The 18,096-nt window shown below is 39.3% G+C and overlaps 1 pseudogene; it reads right to left on the bottom strand.

Annotated features, from left to right (window-relative positions):
- Nucleotides 1-5,335: 5,335 nt before the first annotated feature.
- Nucleotides 5,336-12,738, bottom strand: LOC116313685 (annotated as a pseudogene).
- Between the last annotated feature and the right edge of the window lie 5,358 nt (nt 12,739-18,096).

Genomic DNA, 18,096 nt, shown 5'->3' on the forward strand with positions numbered 1-18,096 from the left:
CGTGTGTGACAGAGAGCACAGAACACATTTGTCGTAAAGTATTTCACTGCTGCAGTAAAGATGCCACACAAAGCACTGCTGTCAAACAGGAGGAAGCCTTAAAAAGTGTATAAATAGATGAAGACACTGGCAATGCAACATTTTTTAACTTTGTCTAAATATTGTTCTGGTGATCGGTTACTGAAGTTCAGACATTGTGTTGGTCTTTACAATAATCTCTTTAATGCACCTTGGCACTGCAGAGGATCTCAGTTTAGCCGTGGAGAAGCTCTCATATGTCCCTGGGATTCTGTTGCAGAAGCCTTGCAAGTCTTTCCTGTGACAAAGGAGCACAATTGGGCCTAACAGCTGCTAATCTAAGAACTTGTGAAAATGATGATACCTGATTATAGCAGAAACATGCACTGGGGTCTGGGGTTTTATGAAATCCCACACTTAATTAGATTTGCTCGGTAGCGAGAATGGACAATAGAAAGCAGAACAATATTCATATTTATAGCACTTTAATTTCTGTCCCAGAAATGCTGAATGTATCCAGTAAACACATGTTGAACAAATGTTGCTTTGAAGTTTGATCAATACAAATGCCAATCACGGAATATGTCATGCGCTATAATCAGAACTCACCTTCAAAACAAGCCTCTGCGAGCAGTTTTATGCCTCGAAAAGTTCACTAATACTCTCTGCATGATAATGCTGCTGGCCAGAGTATCTCATTATCCCATTATAACAAGCTAAGGGTGAATATCTTGGCGAAGGAACTCAGTTAATGTGATGAAATTACACTTTAACGCCCCACATATAATGTTCATAAGCAGTATTTAATATTGAACAAATGGGTTATGACAGATATTGTGTACTTAGACATATATATATGATTTTAATTAAGTATATATACATTTACTAAAAAATTCAGCTACTGTGGGCACATGCTAGTGGACAGATAATAAATGAGAAAAGAACATTTAGATATGCTGACAAATAAAAAGGTAATTATATCTGCTCACAACTTTATTATTGTGTGCTATGAAAGCTTTATCACGTTTCATGTTTTTCGTTATATTCTCTTATTTTAAAGAGCGGAGGACAATTTCATTCATTTGGGAAAAGATTATAAATTTTACTTTATCAACTGTTGATCATTTCAATGAAGACAAAGACATGACAGCTGTATTTTTAGACTAATGAGATTAATGAGACTAATGGCACATGATCCCAAAGAATTTCAGCAATGTCTTTGGACTGAAATTTATTTTAGGCGCTCCAAATTTGCTGGGTTGGCAATACTGCAGCAAGGCACAGGTCACAGGTGATTGGGGGTGTGTGTCCCACTATTTCTGTACAAATAGCTCACTTCACTTCACTTTTATTTATTTTCCCTGCTTTCTATTTCAAGGCTTTTTTACATTTCTAGGAGTGTTTTTTTGTGTGAGTGTATTAAACTGTTCTTTGGAAATAAATGTGACTAAACCACTAAAATGACAGCAGCCTGTGTCATTTGTTGTAAGTAGTAAGTGAGTAAAGTTTGATTTTCTAACACTTTTCAAGACTTAGAACAGCCACAAAGTGCTTTAAAAAAAACCCCATCACATGTTAAAGACATAGTGGTCACACATGAATTGAGTAAAACAACACAAAAACACAAACAGGTTTCAAGCCACAGTTACAAGGATGCCACAGAGTGTATGAAGAGAGATCGCTAAGCTGTTCTATAATTGTACAGCTAAGGTTTGAAAGTGCAATCACCCTTAGCTTTCAGCATACAGAATCACAAGAGGGCCTGGAGAATAGGGGCGGAGCGGTTCAATAATGTAGCTGGGGGTGCCTTACCCTGTAAGGCCATAAAAGGAACCAAGGAAGCCAATGGAAAAGCTTTAAAAACGGGGTGATATGTGAAGACTTAGGTATAAGCGTGAGTTAGAAGCCTTACAGCAGCCTTTTGGTTTGATTGGAGGCGGTTAATAAACGCTTTAGTTGGACAAGAAAACAGCTTTACAATAATGTAAGCAGGAGGAAATGAAAGCATAGACAGGTATCACATAGTGATGGATTAATGTCATCTGTGGGTCAAATTTAAATGCCTGAAAGTCTCAACACATTCACATAAAAAACAATAATAACAGTGCAATTCAAAATTAACACTACTTTCAGCTGCTCCCTTGTCACCACAACAGGTAACGTGTTTGATTGTTATACCAAATGTCCTTTGTAGACTCAATCCCAGAGGACGTGTGTCACCAGCTGGAATTAAACCAGTAACCTTTTGCTTGCTAAGCAAATGGGTAAATGTGTGGCACCACACTTAAGAGTAAGATTCAGTAATTAATAATTAGAACAGCAAGCATTTATTTGATCATATTTAATTAAAGGTCAAAACCAGTTGCTGTGACATTTATACTCTCTGGACATCAGACCAGAAAGCTTTGTGTCACTTGATGGGACTTTTAAGGAGGGGAAACAGTGTCAGGTTTCTACTAATTCCCTACTGATAGACCTTTAACGCACTCTGAGGCTTAGCTTCAACATTTCTAACCAATACTTAAGGGTCACAGCACACTCATGAAGCTACCCAGTGCCCAATATTTTGTTTTGTAGAGGCTCAGATGTAATATTTCGTGTAGTTATGATTACTCTAGGTATGATAATCTGATGAGAGACGTGTCAGTGGGCTTGAGCTTTCTAGAGACTGACATGAAATCTCATGTCATGAGTGGAGCAGCATCAAAAAGAAAGAAGATATGTCTGCTGCTCGCTTTTCAACATGTTGTCAGCAGTTGCATCAAGGAACTATTTTCCTTCTACCAGACTACACCAACGAATTATATCACTGTGCAACAGGTATGTGATTCATAATCTGTTGGGGTGCTTGTTAACTCACAGGCCATGAGGCTAATGCAGTGGCCTGGTACTGAATCTGCGCTGAGATTTTCCTCATCAATAAATGCTAAAAAGCCCCACACTCTGTTTCTCTGCCCTGACTGCTTCTTTCTAATGGTTTCATTTTAAAAACAGGGAAAAACACACTAGAACCAGACATGAATGGAAGTTACCAAGGGGACGAACTGGTATATATGTACAGGTTTACAGGGGATTGCTTGCAGTGTGTTTGAGGACACTGCACACACACACACCATTTTGTGTCACATCTTCACTTTCACTGATTGTGTTTTTCTCCATATCAGATTGCATTGCTAGACTTTTGGCACCTTAATGAGTCAACAGGGCGTTCAGATGCAACCGTCTCATCTCGCTTTATCCTGCAGCTCAAAGTCAAACTTCTAAAGGCAGACAGCTTTGTCTTAAGACTGAGCCACTGCTGTTGACAAGTTAACTGTCTGTGTCTGAGCAAAGGAACGTCTTTGACAGCAGTACATCACCTATTCTAGTTCCTCTCGTGCCACGGCTACGAGCCTTTGAAGACCTTGACATTGTACTACCTAACGTGTCGCGGTGCATTTGTTTTCAGGACAATAAACTTTCCATCGTCTGATCCCCGGCTAACAGGTGATTAGATTTGTGTCTCTTGGTTTCTCAGGGCAAACACTTGCGTTGTCTCGAGGGCGAGGATTTATTTTTAAACCCTTTCTTAAAATGGTCTTGTTGTGCTGCGTGCCCTGACAGATGAACTGAAGACAAGGAGCGGCTTGTAGCTTGACCTTCTCTTAAGTCCAGTATTTGTTCCCCATATGCGACAAGGAGAGGATCGTGTTATACGACGTGTAGTAGTTTGCATTCTTTCCTTGTTGAAAGATGACACTGAAGAAGCAAAGAAGGGAAGAGGGCATTAGGAGCCAAATATTGAGGACTTGACACTCGACAAAATAGGCCTATATATTCAATAGAAATGTGATACTCGATCTCTTGTGCTCCTGGGTGTGCTTATTTGGAAGAAACACAAATATAGCTGTCTCCTCAGCAATGCTCTCAGAGCTCAGCCATTTGTTACAGCCTCAAGTCTTATTGTGGAACGACCTTTGCTATGAAACAACCGCCTCCTTGGTGGTCTGAGCCTCCCGAAGGACGCAAGAGCGCTCACTGAAATGGTATTAAAATGTGAGTCCAGATTTAAATGGAAAACGCAAAGAAAAGTAATTTTTTTATTGTTGCTTTTAAAAGTTTTCAGCATCTATGGGTCCATGTTGTGTTTATATGAAATGAAAATCTATTAGCTGCTAGCAGAAGAGGCTAAGAGACATGAGGTGATATCAGATAAATAAACACATTTAAAGAAAGACTAATTGGACTATTAATTAAAAAAAGACAATATAATCAATTAGTTTTGCTCAACTTATCATTTCTAGTTTCTCAACTACTTTTAGTCTGATTATCTTATTTAGTTTTATTCAGCTTTATGACTCCAGGCTGATTTCAGTTCTATCTAAGCCTATCTAGAAGCTTTTGCAGCCATAATATTAATCTCAGGTCGTTTCCCATTACCAGTGGGGCCACTATTCACTGTTCATAAAACCACTTCCCAAAAGGCTCCTTTCCCAAAGGATGTCTGAGATTCACGTCAAAACAAGGATATTTAAAATCAGACACCTGCAGTACGTACCATCCACATTAAATATGTTACTGATCTTGTTTTTCTTCACTGTGCTTTAATAAAATACTACAATATTACTTTAGCTTTCCTGTACTTTACTAGCTTTCCAGAATACTTCAGGTTTCTATTAGGTATTCCACGATTTTCTTGCTATTAAAATAAAAGGCAATAGTTTGAGATGCATTGATAATAAATGCCAAGACACTGCTCGGGTGTGTATGAGGAGGAGTGTTGCTGTGGGTTGTGGGTCACTAATGGGTCTATTTTCATCACAAGACGCCGTGACATGGTGCAACATATGTGCTGGAGCACATAGAAAAACTGTAAGGTCACTACACTGTCAGTAACATTATCACCACAGGGAACAGATTTGCAGTTATCATAACCTAAAGAACTTCTATGTGATAACAGGTGACAGTTGACAACCAGGTTATTGTGAGTGATGAAGCTGTGCAGCCCACATTTAGACCACCACACACATAAAAGAGCACTTGAGTTCACTGTTATTAGGTTCTATATGTATTGTTTAACTTGTGCAGAGTAAGTGTAAGCACACCTTTAAATCCTGACACATTTTCAGAAATGCGTCCGGAGCTCTCGAGCACTTCTACAAATATTACAAAAAAAAAAAATATCTGTTTAACTTTGATGACTGTAATGTCTCTGAATAACTAGCTTGATGTCTACTTCTTTGAGTTAAAGCACACTACATAAAAGACATTCAACTGCTTGCGTGTTTATTTCTTCTCACGCAGTTGGTACATCAGACAAAAAAGCTCATATTGTGTGATTTCTTTGTACCGTGTCCCATCCAGACTGCGGTTCATTCATGAGTCTCCTTGACCTTCAACACAAAAGAGAGAGCAACAAATTAATGTCAAGTGGTTCTGTTAAGAGATGCGCTGCTTTTGCACAGTACCTTCATCATGACGATAAAACAGAATTAACAAAATTATTTTACCCTGACAATTTCACGGCTCTTTGCTCTCAGCTTGTTGACCTGCAACTCTGCAATGTCAGCGCGCTCCTGAGCTTCCTCAAGCTCATGCTGAACCTTCCTGTACCTGGCCAGGTGAGTGCTCCTCCTGAAAAGTAGAAGTTAAGGCAATGATGTCACTCACCAATTAAAAATAACTTTCATTAAATCTTTTGATGCACGCTCAGTAATCCAGGTAAGGAAGTTAAATCTGTTTATCTGGAGGCTTCTGGAGTTTTTAGTGGGAGAAAAGTTCCAGATGAACAGAATCAACTTTCTGTGAACCATCGTAAAATAATTCTTCTTCCTGCTGTAAGTCCACTGCTGTCAACAAGGTCAAAAGTAAAGGTGTTACTTTGTCATGAGTATCTGCTTTGCATGTGTTGAATATTTCACACTCACAGCTTCCTCAGACGGCCTCTTGTAGGATTTCACTTTCAGCTGCAGCTTGTCCACAAGATCTTGAAGTCGGGTAATATTCTTCTTGTCCTCCTCAGCCTAGAAACAGCAGAGTCTGTCTGAAACTACCACTACAGAGACCTACTTCCTCTCTATCTGATTCATGAACGTCTTCAAAACAACTTCAGAGCACACAACACGCTCATCTTCCACAGTGAAGCCACTTCAGACACACACGAGGGACAACAACAAAAAAATATGCCACAAACACTCACTTACAACCCACTGCAGACTATGTGAAGGGGATGATTCAGTGCAGCGCAAACACCGACGTCTCTATCAACCCAACTGCATATGCAAGTGCACATGCAGGAGTTCCTGATCTCTTCAGTTTTTCAAAGTGAAAATCTGTTAAACAGCTCTAGCAATTCCACACAATTAGCATAGATGTAAACACATAACTGTGTGTATTTATAGTTGCAACCAGAGAGTTTAGTTTCAGCAGTGGTGTACTCTTTATCACATCAGTTCGTCAACTACTGTTGGAGCCACAGACTCTTCATATAATGGAGATTATTGCCCTCTAGGGGTGTAACGCATATTCTACACCCAGCTTGTCCTTGGCAGCACAAATTATAAAATTATACATGATGATCACTCATCCCCTCCTTATTTAATTAAAATTTTGGAATTTTGGAAATTTATGCCAGAAAAAGCATTTCTGTTTTGTTGCATCCTACCTGATAAGTCAGCTCCTTCACTTTATGTTCATGCTTGCGGACACCGTTCACAGCCAAAGATCTACGTTTCTGCTCCGCCTAAACCTCCGCCTCCAGCTCCCGAAACTTTCCAGCCACAAGCCCAGATGTTTTTTAATGTAAAAAAAGTGATATTTTATCAAATTTTATATTTAACTTTTTTCCTACACAAAACAGTTCAGTGAAATAAACAGAGCCAACCTTTAGTTTCTCTTTTTCCACTTTGGCCAGGGTCAGCTCCAAGTCATCAATGTCTTTCTTCAGCTCAGAGCACTCGTCCTCCAGCTTCCTCTTCTTTGCAGTCAGCGTTCATTTCCTCCTCATCCTCCAGTCTCTCGGCTGTCTCTTTAAGTTTGGCCTCGAGCTGGATTTTTGCTTTAATGAGCCCCTCACACCTTTCCTCTGCATCAGCGAGGGTTTCACTCTTCTGTACATGCAAAAAGGAAATGATACAGTCAACTGTAAAAAATCAAGTTACAGAAAAATGGAGGCTCCAGTTCTCTTTAACATACACTCTGAATTTGGAACCGCAAGTCATTCTTCTCCTGTAGGAGAGTAACCATCTTTTCCTTCAGTTCTTTCTTCTTAGCCAGAGCCTTTGCCGGGTCCTCCTTGGTCTTTTCAAAGTCCTCTTTTATTTGTGCCATCTCTTTCTCTGCCTCTGCACTCCTGAGAAATGGCTTTTTGGAAGTACATCTTCATCCACGGCTTTGACATTCATGAATGCACGGATGTTGTACTGGATGGTGTAAATGGATTCTCTGTGGAGACAGAGTACAGCACATTTTTCTTTCATTGCTCAAACTGAATAGGAAAGAGTTACTGCTGTCTCCCAGATTTAAAAAAAGAAAACCGCCCTGCAATAGTTTCTTAACTCAAAACATACATTTTGCGATAATTTAAGTTCAGTATCTACCTGTTCAATAACATGTCCCTAGAGGCCTCCTGCACTCTGACACACAGCTTTGTTGTCTATTAAAGACCTTAAACTACGTGACTAAGAGTAAGAATGATTCCGAATAATGCAGAAGCTCTGACAGAGGCTGCATTTATCATGTGGTAGCCTAACAAGATGCTTTTATCTACCATAAAACTGGAGGAGTTACAGTCAAATGTACATTACCCATGACATCATCAATATTTTTCATTCGATTTTTTTAGGTTCAATCAAGGTTAAGCAAAAACTTACTTTAAATTTTGCCATTATTATATTAATTTAGATCCTTTGAAAAGCAAAAAGTTGAGCAGCCCATAATTTCTTGGATCTCTTCTTGGATTCTGTCAGACGTGATTGTTCCAGCATTCAGAGCCTGCTGGACTAAACTATGTAACTAGGTAATAGCGACTTCAATGCAGTCACACCAAAGTACTTAGCATTCACAGACTAATCAAAGATTAAATTATCCCTGAGTTATTCAGAGCAGAAGTACTTTCTGAACATTAATCAAAATCTCCACCTGCAGTGATATTAAACCAGGGACCTACCTGGTGTTTTAGTTTCATTGGGAATTAAGCAGCACACAAAATGTGGGTGCGTGCTCCTTAAATTAGTCATCAGTTTGCTCAGGTTTTCCTATTGAGGGACAAAACACTGATTATTTTTTATTTCCCTCCAAAGTGAAACACCTACATGACCCTTCACTTTACAGCACATATAGACATAAACCCAAACTAAAGCACCCGGGGCTTATACTGCAAAAGCATAAGCAGTCTCTTTGTTCATACGTTTTACAGATAATCTGCAAAAATGTTCGCATCTCAGTTTGATGTCTCAGTAGATGGACACTATGTGTTACATCTCCCAATGTGCTGTGTACATAAAGTTCTTCATTTAAGTTTATGTACTTTATGTATGTATTCACCTTAAATTTTGTAGATACAGGAGTTTATATAAAAAAGCGCTACCTTCTGCAGACACATGAGGTGCAAACAGCAAGGCCAGCAGCTTTGTGGAAGACTTCTGCTGTACCACAGAGTCGTTCAGAGGGTCTTTGTTCTTCTCCGGCCAGCCGATGACATTGTAGTCAACAGTACCAGCATAGTGCACCAGGGAGAAGTGGGCCTCAGCTTTGCCTTTGGCAGGCTTTGGTTTCTGGAAGGGGGCACTTTTGCCAACATGCTGGTCATAGAGTTTGTTCTTGAAGGTCATGTCTGTCACCTTGGGGAACATGCAAGGATGGAGAAGATGCCCATTGGCTGCATCTTCTCCATCCAGTTTTCTACTGTTTTCTATGCAAACAGACAGCACACGGCTCACCTTCTCAATAAGCTCAATGCAGGCAGTCAAGTCCATGACAAAGTCAATGAACTCCCATTCAGTGCCCTCTTTCTTGTACTCTTCTTGCTCCAGGACAAACATGTGATGGCTGAAACACTGTTGCAGTTTTTCATTGGTGAAGCTGATGCACAGCTGTTCCAGGCTGTTGAACTTAAAAGAAATGACGTTTGTACTTTACGTACATCAAGGATGTCCAGGACATCTATGAAAAAAATTCTCGGCTGCTTTGCATCCAGGATGTCATTGAGTCTGACAACCATTCACAAGAACATTTTTTCATATACAGCCTTGGACAGAGCCAATACTCCATTATTAAACTAAGAAAAAGAGTTTGGATTCTGATTATACCACAGAAGAGGATTTTTTTTACTGTTTGCTCTTAGACTACTTTTTAATTACCTGTGGCACAGTTTGACCTTTGACCACCATTTCATTGCCAACCTTTACTCCTGGGTAACAGAAAGCCTTCAGCTATTGGCAGAGTTAAGGCCCATGAGGTAGGTAGGTATCAGCCTCTGATGAAAACAAAAAACAAAAACAAAAAAAGAGATGAGGAAAGATGTTTAAAAATTACTAAGTTTAAAATGAATGAAATAAAATGACAAGAAAAGGTCCTGCATGTTCTGGCTCTGCCTCTGGTTGTCTTGTATTTGCGTATTCCCAAAATACAGTACAGTTCACAGGAAATTTTCTTTCACTACTCTGAGCTCCTTATAGTTTTCTGAACCCTTTAACTCAGGGGTCCCCAATCCCAGTCCGCGAGGGCTGGTGTCCCTGCAGGTTTTAGATCTCACCCTGGGTCAACACACCTGAATCACATGATTAGTTCATTACCAGGCCTCTGGAGAACTTCAAGACATGTTGAGAAGGTAATTTATCCATTTAAATCAGCTGTGATGGATCAAGGACACATCTAAAACCTGCAGGGACACCGGCCCTCGTGGACTGGGATTGGGGACCCCTGCTTTAACTAGTGTTACATGTCAGCCAAGACAGCTGAAAACAATCCAGACACCCCAAACATTCCAATGCAATAATTCTCCACTATGGAAACAGGATCAAAGGTGTACACAACACAAGATATATAAGAAGAGTCATGTTGGTAAGTATAAAACTCGATAAAAACTCTCTAACTGTGCACACAATGCATCAATAAGAATTGGGCATGCATCGCAAATTTCCTAATCAGACAACTTTTGGTCAAACCTACAACACCTGGAACTTTGCTCTGACCCAGCTGTACAACCAAAACATTTAGCCCGTCGTCAAAATCACTCAAATTACAACAAAACTTTAGAATTGGCCGTTAAATTGCTGCCTTCACTTGACAGATGCCTCTAAGATGAGAGATTCAGTGTTATTCACTTCATCGGCCAGAGGTTTGAATGTTCATCGCTGATCAGTGCGTAGTCTGCAGCTACACAACTCACCGATCAGATTTATTGACCCATTGTGAGCTGGTAGAAGATATGGTAGCTCCTCTCAGCAGAGAGCTGGAATGTCACTCGAGATTTTTCCAGGAGCTCTATAACACAAAGAAAAAAACTTGTTTTACAGTTTGCTTCAAGCTATTCAGCAGTAAGAAATGAGAATCTTACATGTTTCAATATCAGCAGAAGCCAGCTTTCCTGTTGATCCAAAGTGGATTCTGATGAATTTACCCTGCAGAAGTACACAAGTAATTAAGTAGGTACATACTGCACCTCATACTTCCTGAGTTTACACAGAAACATACAAAGTCAACAGGTTTCACTCTCAGTTTAGCTATTAACCTTTTAACACTTTTGTGTTTTTCATTTTAAATTGGCAAGTGCATCACACATTTGTACAGTGCATCACTCAACCTGCATTTTTCCAGGAACTGGCTCGGCCTGCTTAGCTCCAGACACTGCGACTGTCGCAGTATTGGCTGACACGCTGAGTGTTGACAGTCTTTCCTGCACCAGATTCTACACTGGAAAATGAAACACACATGCAGTGGTGTAAATCTGACATGATACAGTTAGATTACTCAGAGTTGTTTCAGTCCAAAACAGATGTATTTCATTAAAACTTACATCATCAGGATTGACTGATTCTCACGATCTGTGGAAAAATGTAATTTAATACAAATTGTGTTATTGAATCCATTAATTCATATGTATTTATACGGCACCATCACCATAAAGGGGAAGTACACAAGACATTATGTAGAATGTAAAGTTTAGAATTTTTATGGGTCATTACTTTAATGGAGTAGCTGATCAAAGGGTTTATTACCTTGAGCATGAACTGATAGGCACTAACAGAGATGGAGAAGATGTGGGGTGGAGCCTCAATCCTCTTCATGCCCTTGTATCCTGCAACAACCATTGCATCACACACCAGGAGGCACTGGCAGAGGTTCACAGTGATGCAGAACAGCCCAGAGTCTGTTTGAGAAGCACAAGATCATATAAATGCCAAGAAATAAAAGAAGCCCGAACATTATGATGACCTACACGTCAAATACATAAAACAGATCTCATAACAATGGTACACATCAAAGTGGAATATACTGGACGGTTCTCATTGTCACTTGTAAGTGGTGGGAGAAATGAGCAGGTATAAAGACTTTGAAGGGACAAATGGGTCTGGCCATAACGATTTGCATTTCTGGCATCTCTGAAGCAACCAACATGTTAGCAGGTGTGAGTGAGTGAGGGGTTACATAGTATGTGCCACAAGTCTGATTTGTGGTGTATCCACATCCAGACCTTTAAATCCAGGTGGCTGCTGATATATCACTGATGAAAATCTCTGGGCACCTTCAGAAATCTTGTCAGCATGTAAGGCAGGGGTGGTCGTAATTACTCAGCCTTCAGTAAACATACATGTCTCTCCACAAACTACAGTTTGTACTCCACAGCGCTCTTTAAAGTTATATAGCACAGCAGGCTCACTGAGGTGGGTCATAATGGCCATGTCCTACATCTTATTGAACTTTGGAGAGTTCATTGGGAAGATTTCATCTTCTTTCTCAGTGAGAGTCTGCACACAACAAAACAGTGAAGAATTTGAGCAAAATGTATTCAGATGTTTCACATGTCTATTTTACTTCATGCTAAATGTGTACAGTACATACAATTCCCATGGAGTTTAGAATCAATGTTCTGGGATTTCTGTACCCGGATTATTGAATATGCATCAAAATACCTTCCAACCCAGCACGGTGGCACGGTGGTTAGCACTGTTGCCGCACAGCAAGAAGGTCCTGAGTTCAATTCCAACATCAGGCCGGGGTCTTTCTGTGTGGAGTTTGCATGTTCTCCCCGTGTTTGCGTGGGTTCTCTCCGGGTACTCCGGCTTCCTCCCACCGTCCAAAGACATGCAACTTGTGGGGATAGGTTAATTGGATAAAACCAAATTGCCACTAGGTGTGAATGTGCGAGCGAATGTGAGTGTGAATGGTTGTCTGTCCTTGTGTGTTGGCCCTGCGACAGACTGGCGACCTGTCCAGGGTGTACCCCGCCTCTCGCCCCATGACAGCTGGGATAGGCTCCAGCGCCCCCTGCGACCCTGAAAAAGGAGAAGCGGAAGCGAATGGATGGATGGATGGATACCTTCCAACCCTGAATTTCAGTTGTGGCTTTGCCACCGTCCTTCTTCACAATTTTCCCCTTTAAATACATGTCAGTGGGCTTCGGGACAAAATAAGCCCTTTTGGCATCAAAGGGAGTGTTTTGAGCTTTTCAGGTTTCCAGAGGTATATGGCTGCTGGGCCAAAATGCTCCATTTGTGGGTCAACTTTTTGAACACTCATGGCACCTCTGTCAAGATAAAAAAGTATAATTCAATTAATATTTAAGGGCACTTAACTGACTCAGTAATAAAAAAAAAATGCATGTGTATTTAAAAGATTCCTAATTTGTTGGTAGCTGCATGGATACCCTTTACCTTTGCTGTCAGGTGCAGTTGGTGTGTGGGTACCTCAAAGGGCAAATCTAAAATAAAAATAGAACAATATCAAAAAATTCTATTTCTTTTCATCTGAGAAAAGCCAGCAGAAGAACTAAAAAGCACATCTAATTAACTGAAACCACAGTTCACTCCACTGTGTGAGCAAGGACTCACCTCTGTTGGTAGCCTATCAGTCCAAAGCTTTCATGGAGGTTGGGGTTGCTTCTTTTATACTGAAATCTCTGGCCACCATGTATCACCGGCCCTCCTTCTTAGGACACTGAGCTTCTCTTAGAAGAATGATAGCAGATTGTTTCCCAATCTTATGTTGTCAGTCTTTCCTCTAACAGAGAAAAACAGACAACTCAACATTTCGTCATGAAAAAGCAGCCAGTAAATAACTGAAGGGGTTGTTTATGGATTATCATACCTAAACCTGAAAGGAAGGATGAATTCATGTATGCTGCATTTCTACAGGCTTTTATGAATTCATAAAAAATGCAGAAATGATTAATGACAGTCTTTGTATACATATGACAGATTACATTATCAGCACAGGGAACAGCCACGCCATTAAAACACATTTTTGGCAGAGAAATAGTTTCAAACATCTCTTAAGCAAAGGCCCCAGCATTAAGCACAAGCTAATTGTCAAATCATCGTTTCAGTTCTGGGCAGCGAGTTTGGGCAGCGAGTTTGGGCAGCGAGTTTGGGCAGCATTACTTTATAGAAAGAAAAAGCACACAGTAATCAACAGTGAATATTTGTCTTAATGAAAACAAATTAACAACATGGCAGACCACCTGTTCGCCTTTGGTAAACAATCTATCTTGGCTTCAAGGAGGCCAAGTTATTTTTGAACTGCTAAGGAGAAAAATATTCCCCTGTGTGTGATGGATGAGACATCTCTGTGCAGGTTTCTGGCAGCACACTGACAATTTTGCTTGTGTGTGTTCATTTATTCTTAAGCGACAAAAAAATCAAATTAGTAGAGCAGACAAAGATTTAGGAAAGGAGAGATTAAGGCTGATTTATAGCTTACTTGGATTGATACTGCCTTTTGTTGCCTTTTGGAAAGTTCAGTTAAGTTAAATACCTAAAAAAAAAATAGAGCTTCACAGGTTTTGTTAAATGCACTACCAGCTTCTGCATTTCCTTGTGTATCACATGCCTTTTGTTACTGACATTGCAGATAGATGGATGATGCAAAGATGTTTTGGGTGTGACTGCAGTGTGTATGATTTCCTTTTTAGAATCATGAAATATATACCAGCCTCCTATAAATAATAGATGGGGCACACCTCTTGTGCTCTTGGGATTGTTAGTAAAAGGTTTTGAATATGTAACAATGGTAAAGAGCTATTCAAAACTCAGTGCTTCTACAACAACACCTTACGCAGACACTACAGAATTACTGGACTGGAGTGCTGAAAGGCCAGTATCACACATCAAGCAGGCAAAGGCTGACTTTCTGTCTCTTCTTACATGGGATTCAGTTTTTTTTTATGTTTTTTATAACAATATTTTACAAATTATACTACTAAATCAAAATAATATATAATCATGTGAAAAAGAAACTTTTCACAGGACTCTATTCAGACCTCTGAAAAACCATGATTCAGTAACTCGTACAGCCACCTTTGGCAGTGCTAAAGTTTAGTAATCATGTTCTCTATGACTTCATCCGTCTTTTGCATCACTGTAGGGGACATTTGGTCCAATCTTCAGAACATTGCTTCTGGACTTTGCAAAACAAGCCCACATCATCACACTTCTACCATATGAGGTGTTGGGCTGGTTTACACCAGGAGTATGGACTCCTCTCTGGAAAAGACATTTTTCCTAAAGTTTTCTGCTTTGTTCAGATACAACATTGCAAACTCTTTTTACAGAGGTGAGGCTTTCTCCCCGCATCCCTTCCAAAAAAGCCAAGCTTGTTCATGTTTGCAGATTACACTGTGATGTGAAGTGAGCAGCGCAAAGAGAGAGGGAGAGGTGTCTATTTTTGGATAGGAGAAATTTACATATTTGTTTTTGATGGGCAAAAGTATTTTGTAAGTGGCAGACATGTCACAGTGTGAACTCTCATCAAGCTCTAAGGCCAACAGATCTGCCTGTTTTCTCTCATTCTGTAACGGATAAATGCAGCTGCTCCCACATCCTCATTCATTACAAAGTGCATAACATTTTTTCATGACTAACTACGTTTTATTTAAAAGGACTTTTATAGGACTATTACACTCATTTTCACTCTGCTCGAGTAGCTTTTGATGGTTTAGAGTTTGAAATCATTCTTATTTAGCATATTTAGCTCCCTAGTTCTCCTTAGTTCTTCTGAAACAAACATGTTATCTCCTGTCCCTTTAAGGCTGCCATCCTATTTTAAACCAACTTTCTTCTGATTGATGTTCACAGCGATAAAGTCCACGTGACTGTGGCCTCTGTGCTCGTAGGATGAGCTTCCACTCCCTTCACATACATACAGAGCCAAGAAACTGAATGTTTTAAGCTATTTGAAGCTCAAGGTTTTGGCTAACAGGAATTTATTGTGCATACACTGACCTCATCATTTGAAAGTGTGGCCATGTTTAATTTGAGGTTCCACCATTGGATATTTGACAGAAAATAAGAAAAAGCATAATTGGTCTGACTTTAGACAAATTAAACAGGGCTTAAAATAGATACTTCAAATGTAAATTATGCTGTGTGTATTTGACTATACAACAAACACACCAGTAGTTGGCAGTAACGCACACAACTATAACACAGAGAGCAATGATAGTAAGCATGGAGGGGATTTAAGTCATGTGGCTGTTGATTATGATTTGTTACTTTGTAAATGAAATCGTTTAGTACAGTTGCAAAAGAGATGAGCAGTTCTTGAAATGCAAGACTTAACCCACAATCTGGAGAGCTATATACTGGAAGACAGCTTAGATAAAATTCTATGTGCAACCAACTAGAAATGTTTAGTGCTGAAAGCAACTTAGGAACTACTTAACCAGTAATACACCAGTGTAGATATATCTTGTATATGTAATACAGGTGTATAAATGTTGTATAAAATGTAATAAATAAAGATTTTTTTCACTAAACATGTTTAATTCTAATCAATTCTTTTTTCTACAGGTAGATGGATCTCTGCATACACATACATTTTCAGTTTTTTGCAAAAATTTCATGTTTTCATCGTTCCTGTAAGTCTGTTCCACTGTGCCAAGATTTTTTCTAATATGGGAAAATCTGCAAATAAAATTCATGTGGATTGTTTCCTTTTTTGTGTTTTTGTGTTTTGTGTTTTTTGCGGTCTCTCTTACTCTTCCAGCTTTGTCAGTTAGCACTTCATGAGTCGGCGTTCCAGCTCACTTGTGTCTTCCTTTTTTTCTCTTCTCTTTCTGCCCCATTCCTGTGTCGATAATCTAAACAAAACAACATTAGTTAGTTGCTGAGAGTTATGGAAAACAGAGCATCCGTAGGTGTTTTAAGCTTGACAGGAGAGGCAGCTGGTGCTTTTGGGATACATAATAGAGTTTATACTGGGTGCATTACATCAGTGGCAAAACTGTAGGTGACACAATCACAGTCTCAAAACTCTTAAATTATACTTGTCTGATGGCCATACTGGTTTCATTTCAATCCAAATGTTCCCCAGTATTTATTTAAAGAAACTTAAAGTTCAGTTCAAGGTGATCTAGAGCAATTCCCTACATTCAAAAATCACAGTAAACCAGTGAAATATCTTTACAATCTATTACAATTAGAGTTCACAGCAAAAAGCAAGACTGGAAATTCGACTTTCTCAGAACAATGCATGCAATAAATAATCAGCATGAAAGCTGAATAGCATATAGAAAAATCAGAAAACATCTCATACCATATTTTAAGATAGTTCCAAGGGACTGTCCCCGGTTTTCCCCGTCTTCTGTCCAATGCAAGCAGGTACTGATTTAAGCATCACCCTGTGACCTGAATAAAACATTTTTGTATAATAATAATAAAAAAAAGAATAAAATAAAAGAATAAAAGAATAAGTTATTTTTAGGTAAATTCAGGCTCTCAGTGAAAGCTGGTGAAGCAGTGTAATGTTAAGAGACCAGAAGATGATCATGATGGTGATGATGACAGAGAAGCCGGTAACATGACCAACATGTTTGCACCTTTGCAACTCGAGGCTTATAAGATGCCAGTGACTACCACTCATGTGGCAGTCATTAACACTGCCAGGAAATGAGCGCATCCCAAACTACTACTGTTTTAATAACCAGAACTTGCTCTTTTTTAAAAAAAAAAAAAGAAAAAAAAAAAGGTGCAGCCCAAAGGTTAGCAATACAAATTTGTAATTCAGTTTCTTTTTCAAAAGATCAGGAATAGTTGAATCATTTGCATAACGATTATGGAAAATTTAATCTGCATGAAGCCATTAGCTTCCAAAATATCAAGTGTGAGTAACAAGTGTAACTGTTGGAGACAGCTTAACAGTCACACCCAGGCACTCTCACACTTGTCACCTTCTCACACCCTAATACCAGAGCCCTACTGCAAGACGGGTACTGCCAAGTTAAAATCTCAGACCTAATTTTAACAAAGAAAAACCAGGCCAACAACAAAACTCTTTGTCATCAAAAAGGTCACAGTCAGTGCTCCTTGGAGCTATATTTGAGTACCACTTATTGTCAGCATGCGCTGAAAGATTAAAAGACAATGTTAAAAATATACACGCTGCATAACAACACAGCATTATCAAGAGAGTTTAATAAACAAATACTTTTCTTAATGAAATAATAAAACATTCTTTAGTAACTGAGTTCCAGGCTTTGCAATTGATGAGGTCAAAAACCCCACGTCCTCACTATGCAATCTAAAGCATGAGTCATAGAAAGCTTTGAAATGCTTTACACATACACAAAACATGTCACACAACAGTCTGAATGGCTGTCATAGCACAACATACAAAATATAACTACCACAGGGTTAACAAGTCACTCCACTGACCTTGGGTTTTCACATGTAAATACAAATGACAAAACACAGGTAAAACACTGTTCTACACATCAGGTTATTACATTAAAACTATTATACACTAACAAGAAAATAAAAGTGCAACCAAAATGCTTAAAGTATTAAATTAAACACTTACAGTGTTGTACATTTGAACACAAAGAAGCACAAGGATGCTTCTTTGTGTTCAGCCACCAGACTGGAATGTTACTCAGCACTCACC

This window comes from Oreochromis aureus, linkage group 5 (genome assembly GCF_013358895.1).
Source record: "Oreochromis aureus strain Israel breed Guangdong linkage group 5, ZZ_aureus, whole genome shotgun sequence".
NCBI lineage: Eukaryota > Metazoa > Chordata > Actinopteri > Cichliformes > Cichlidae > Oreochromis > Oreochromis aureus.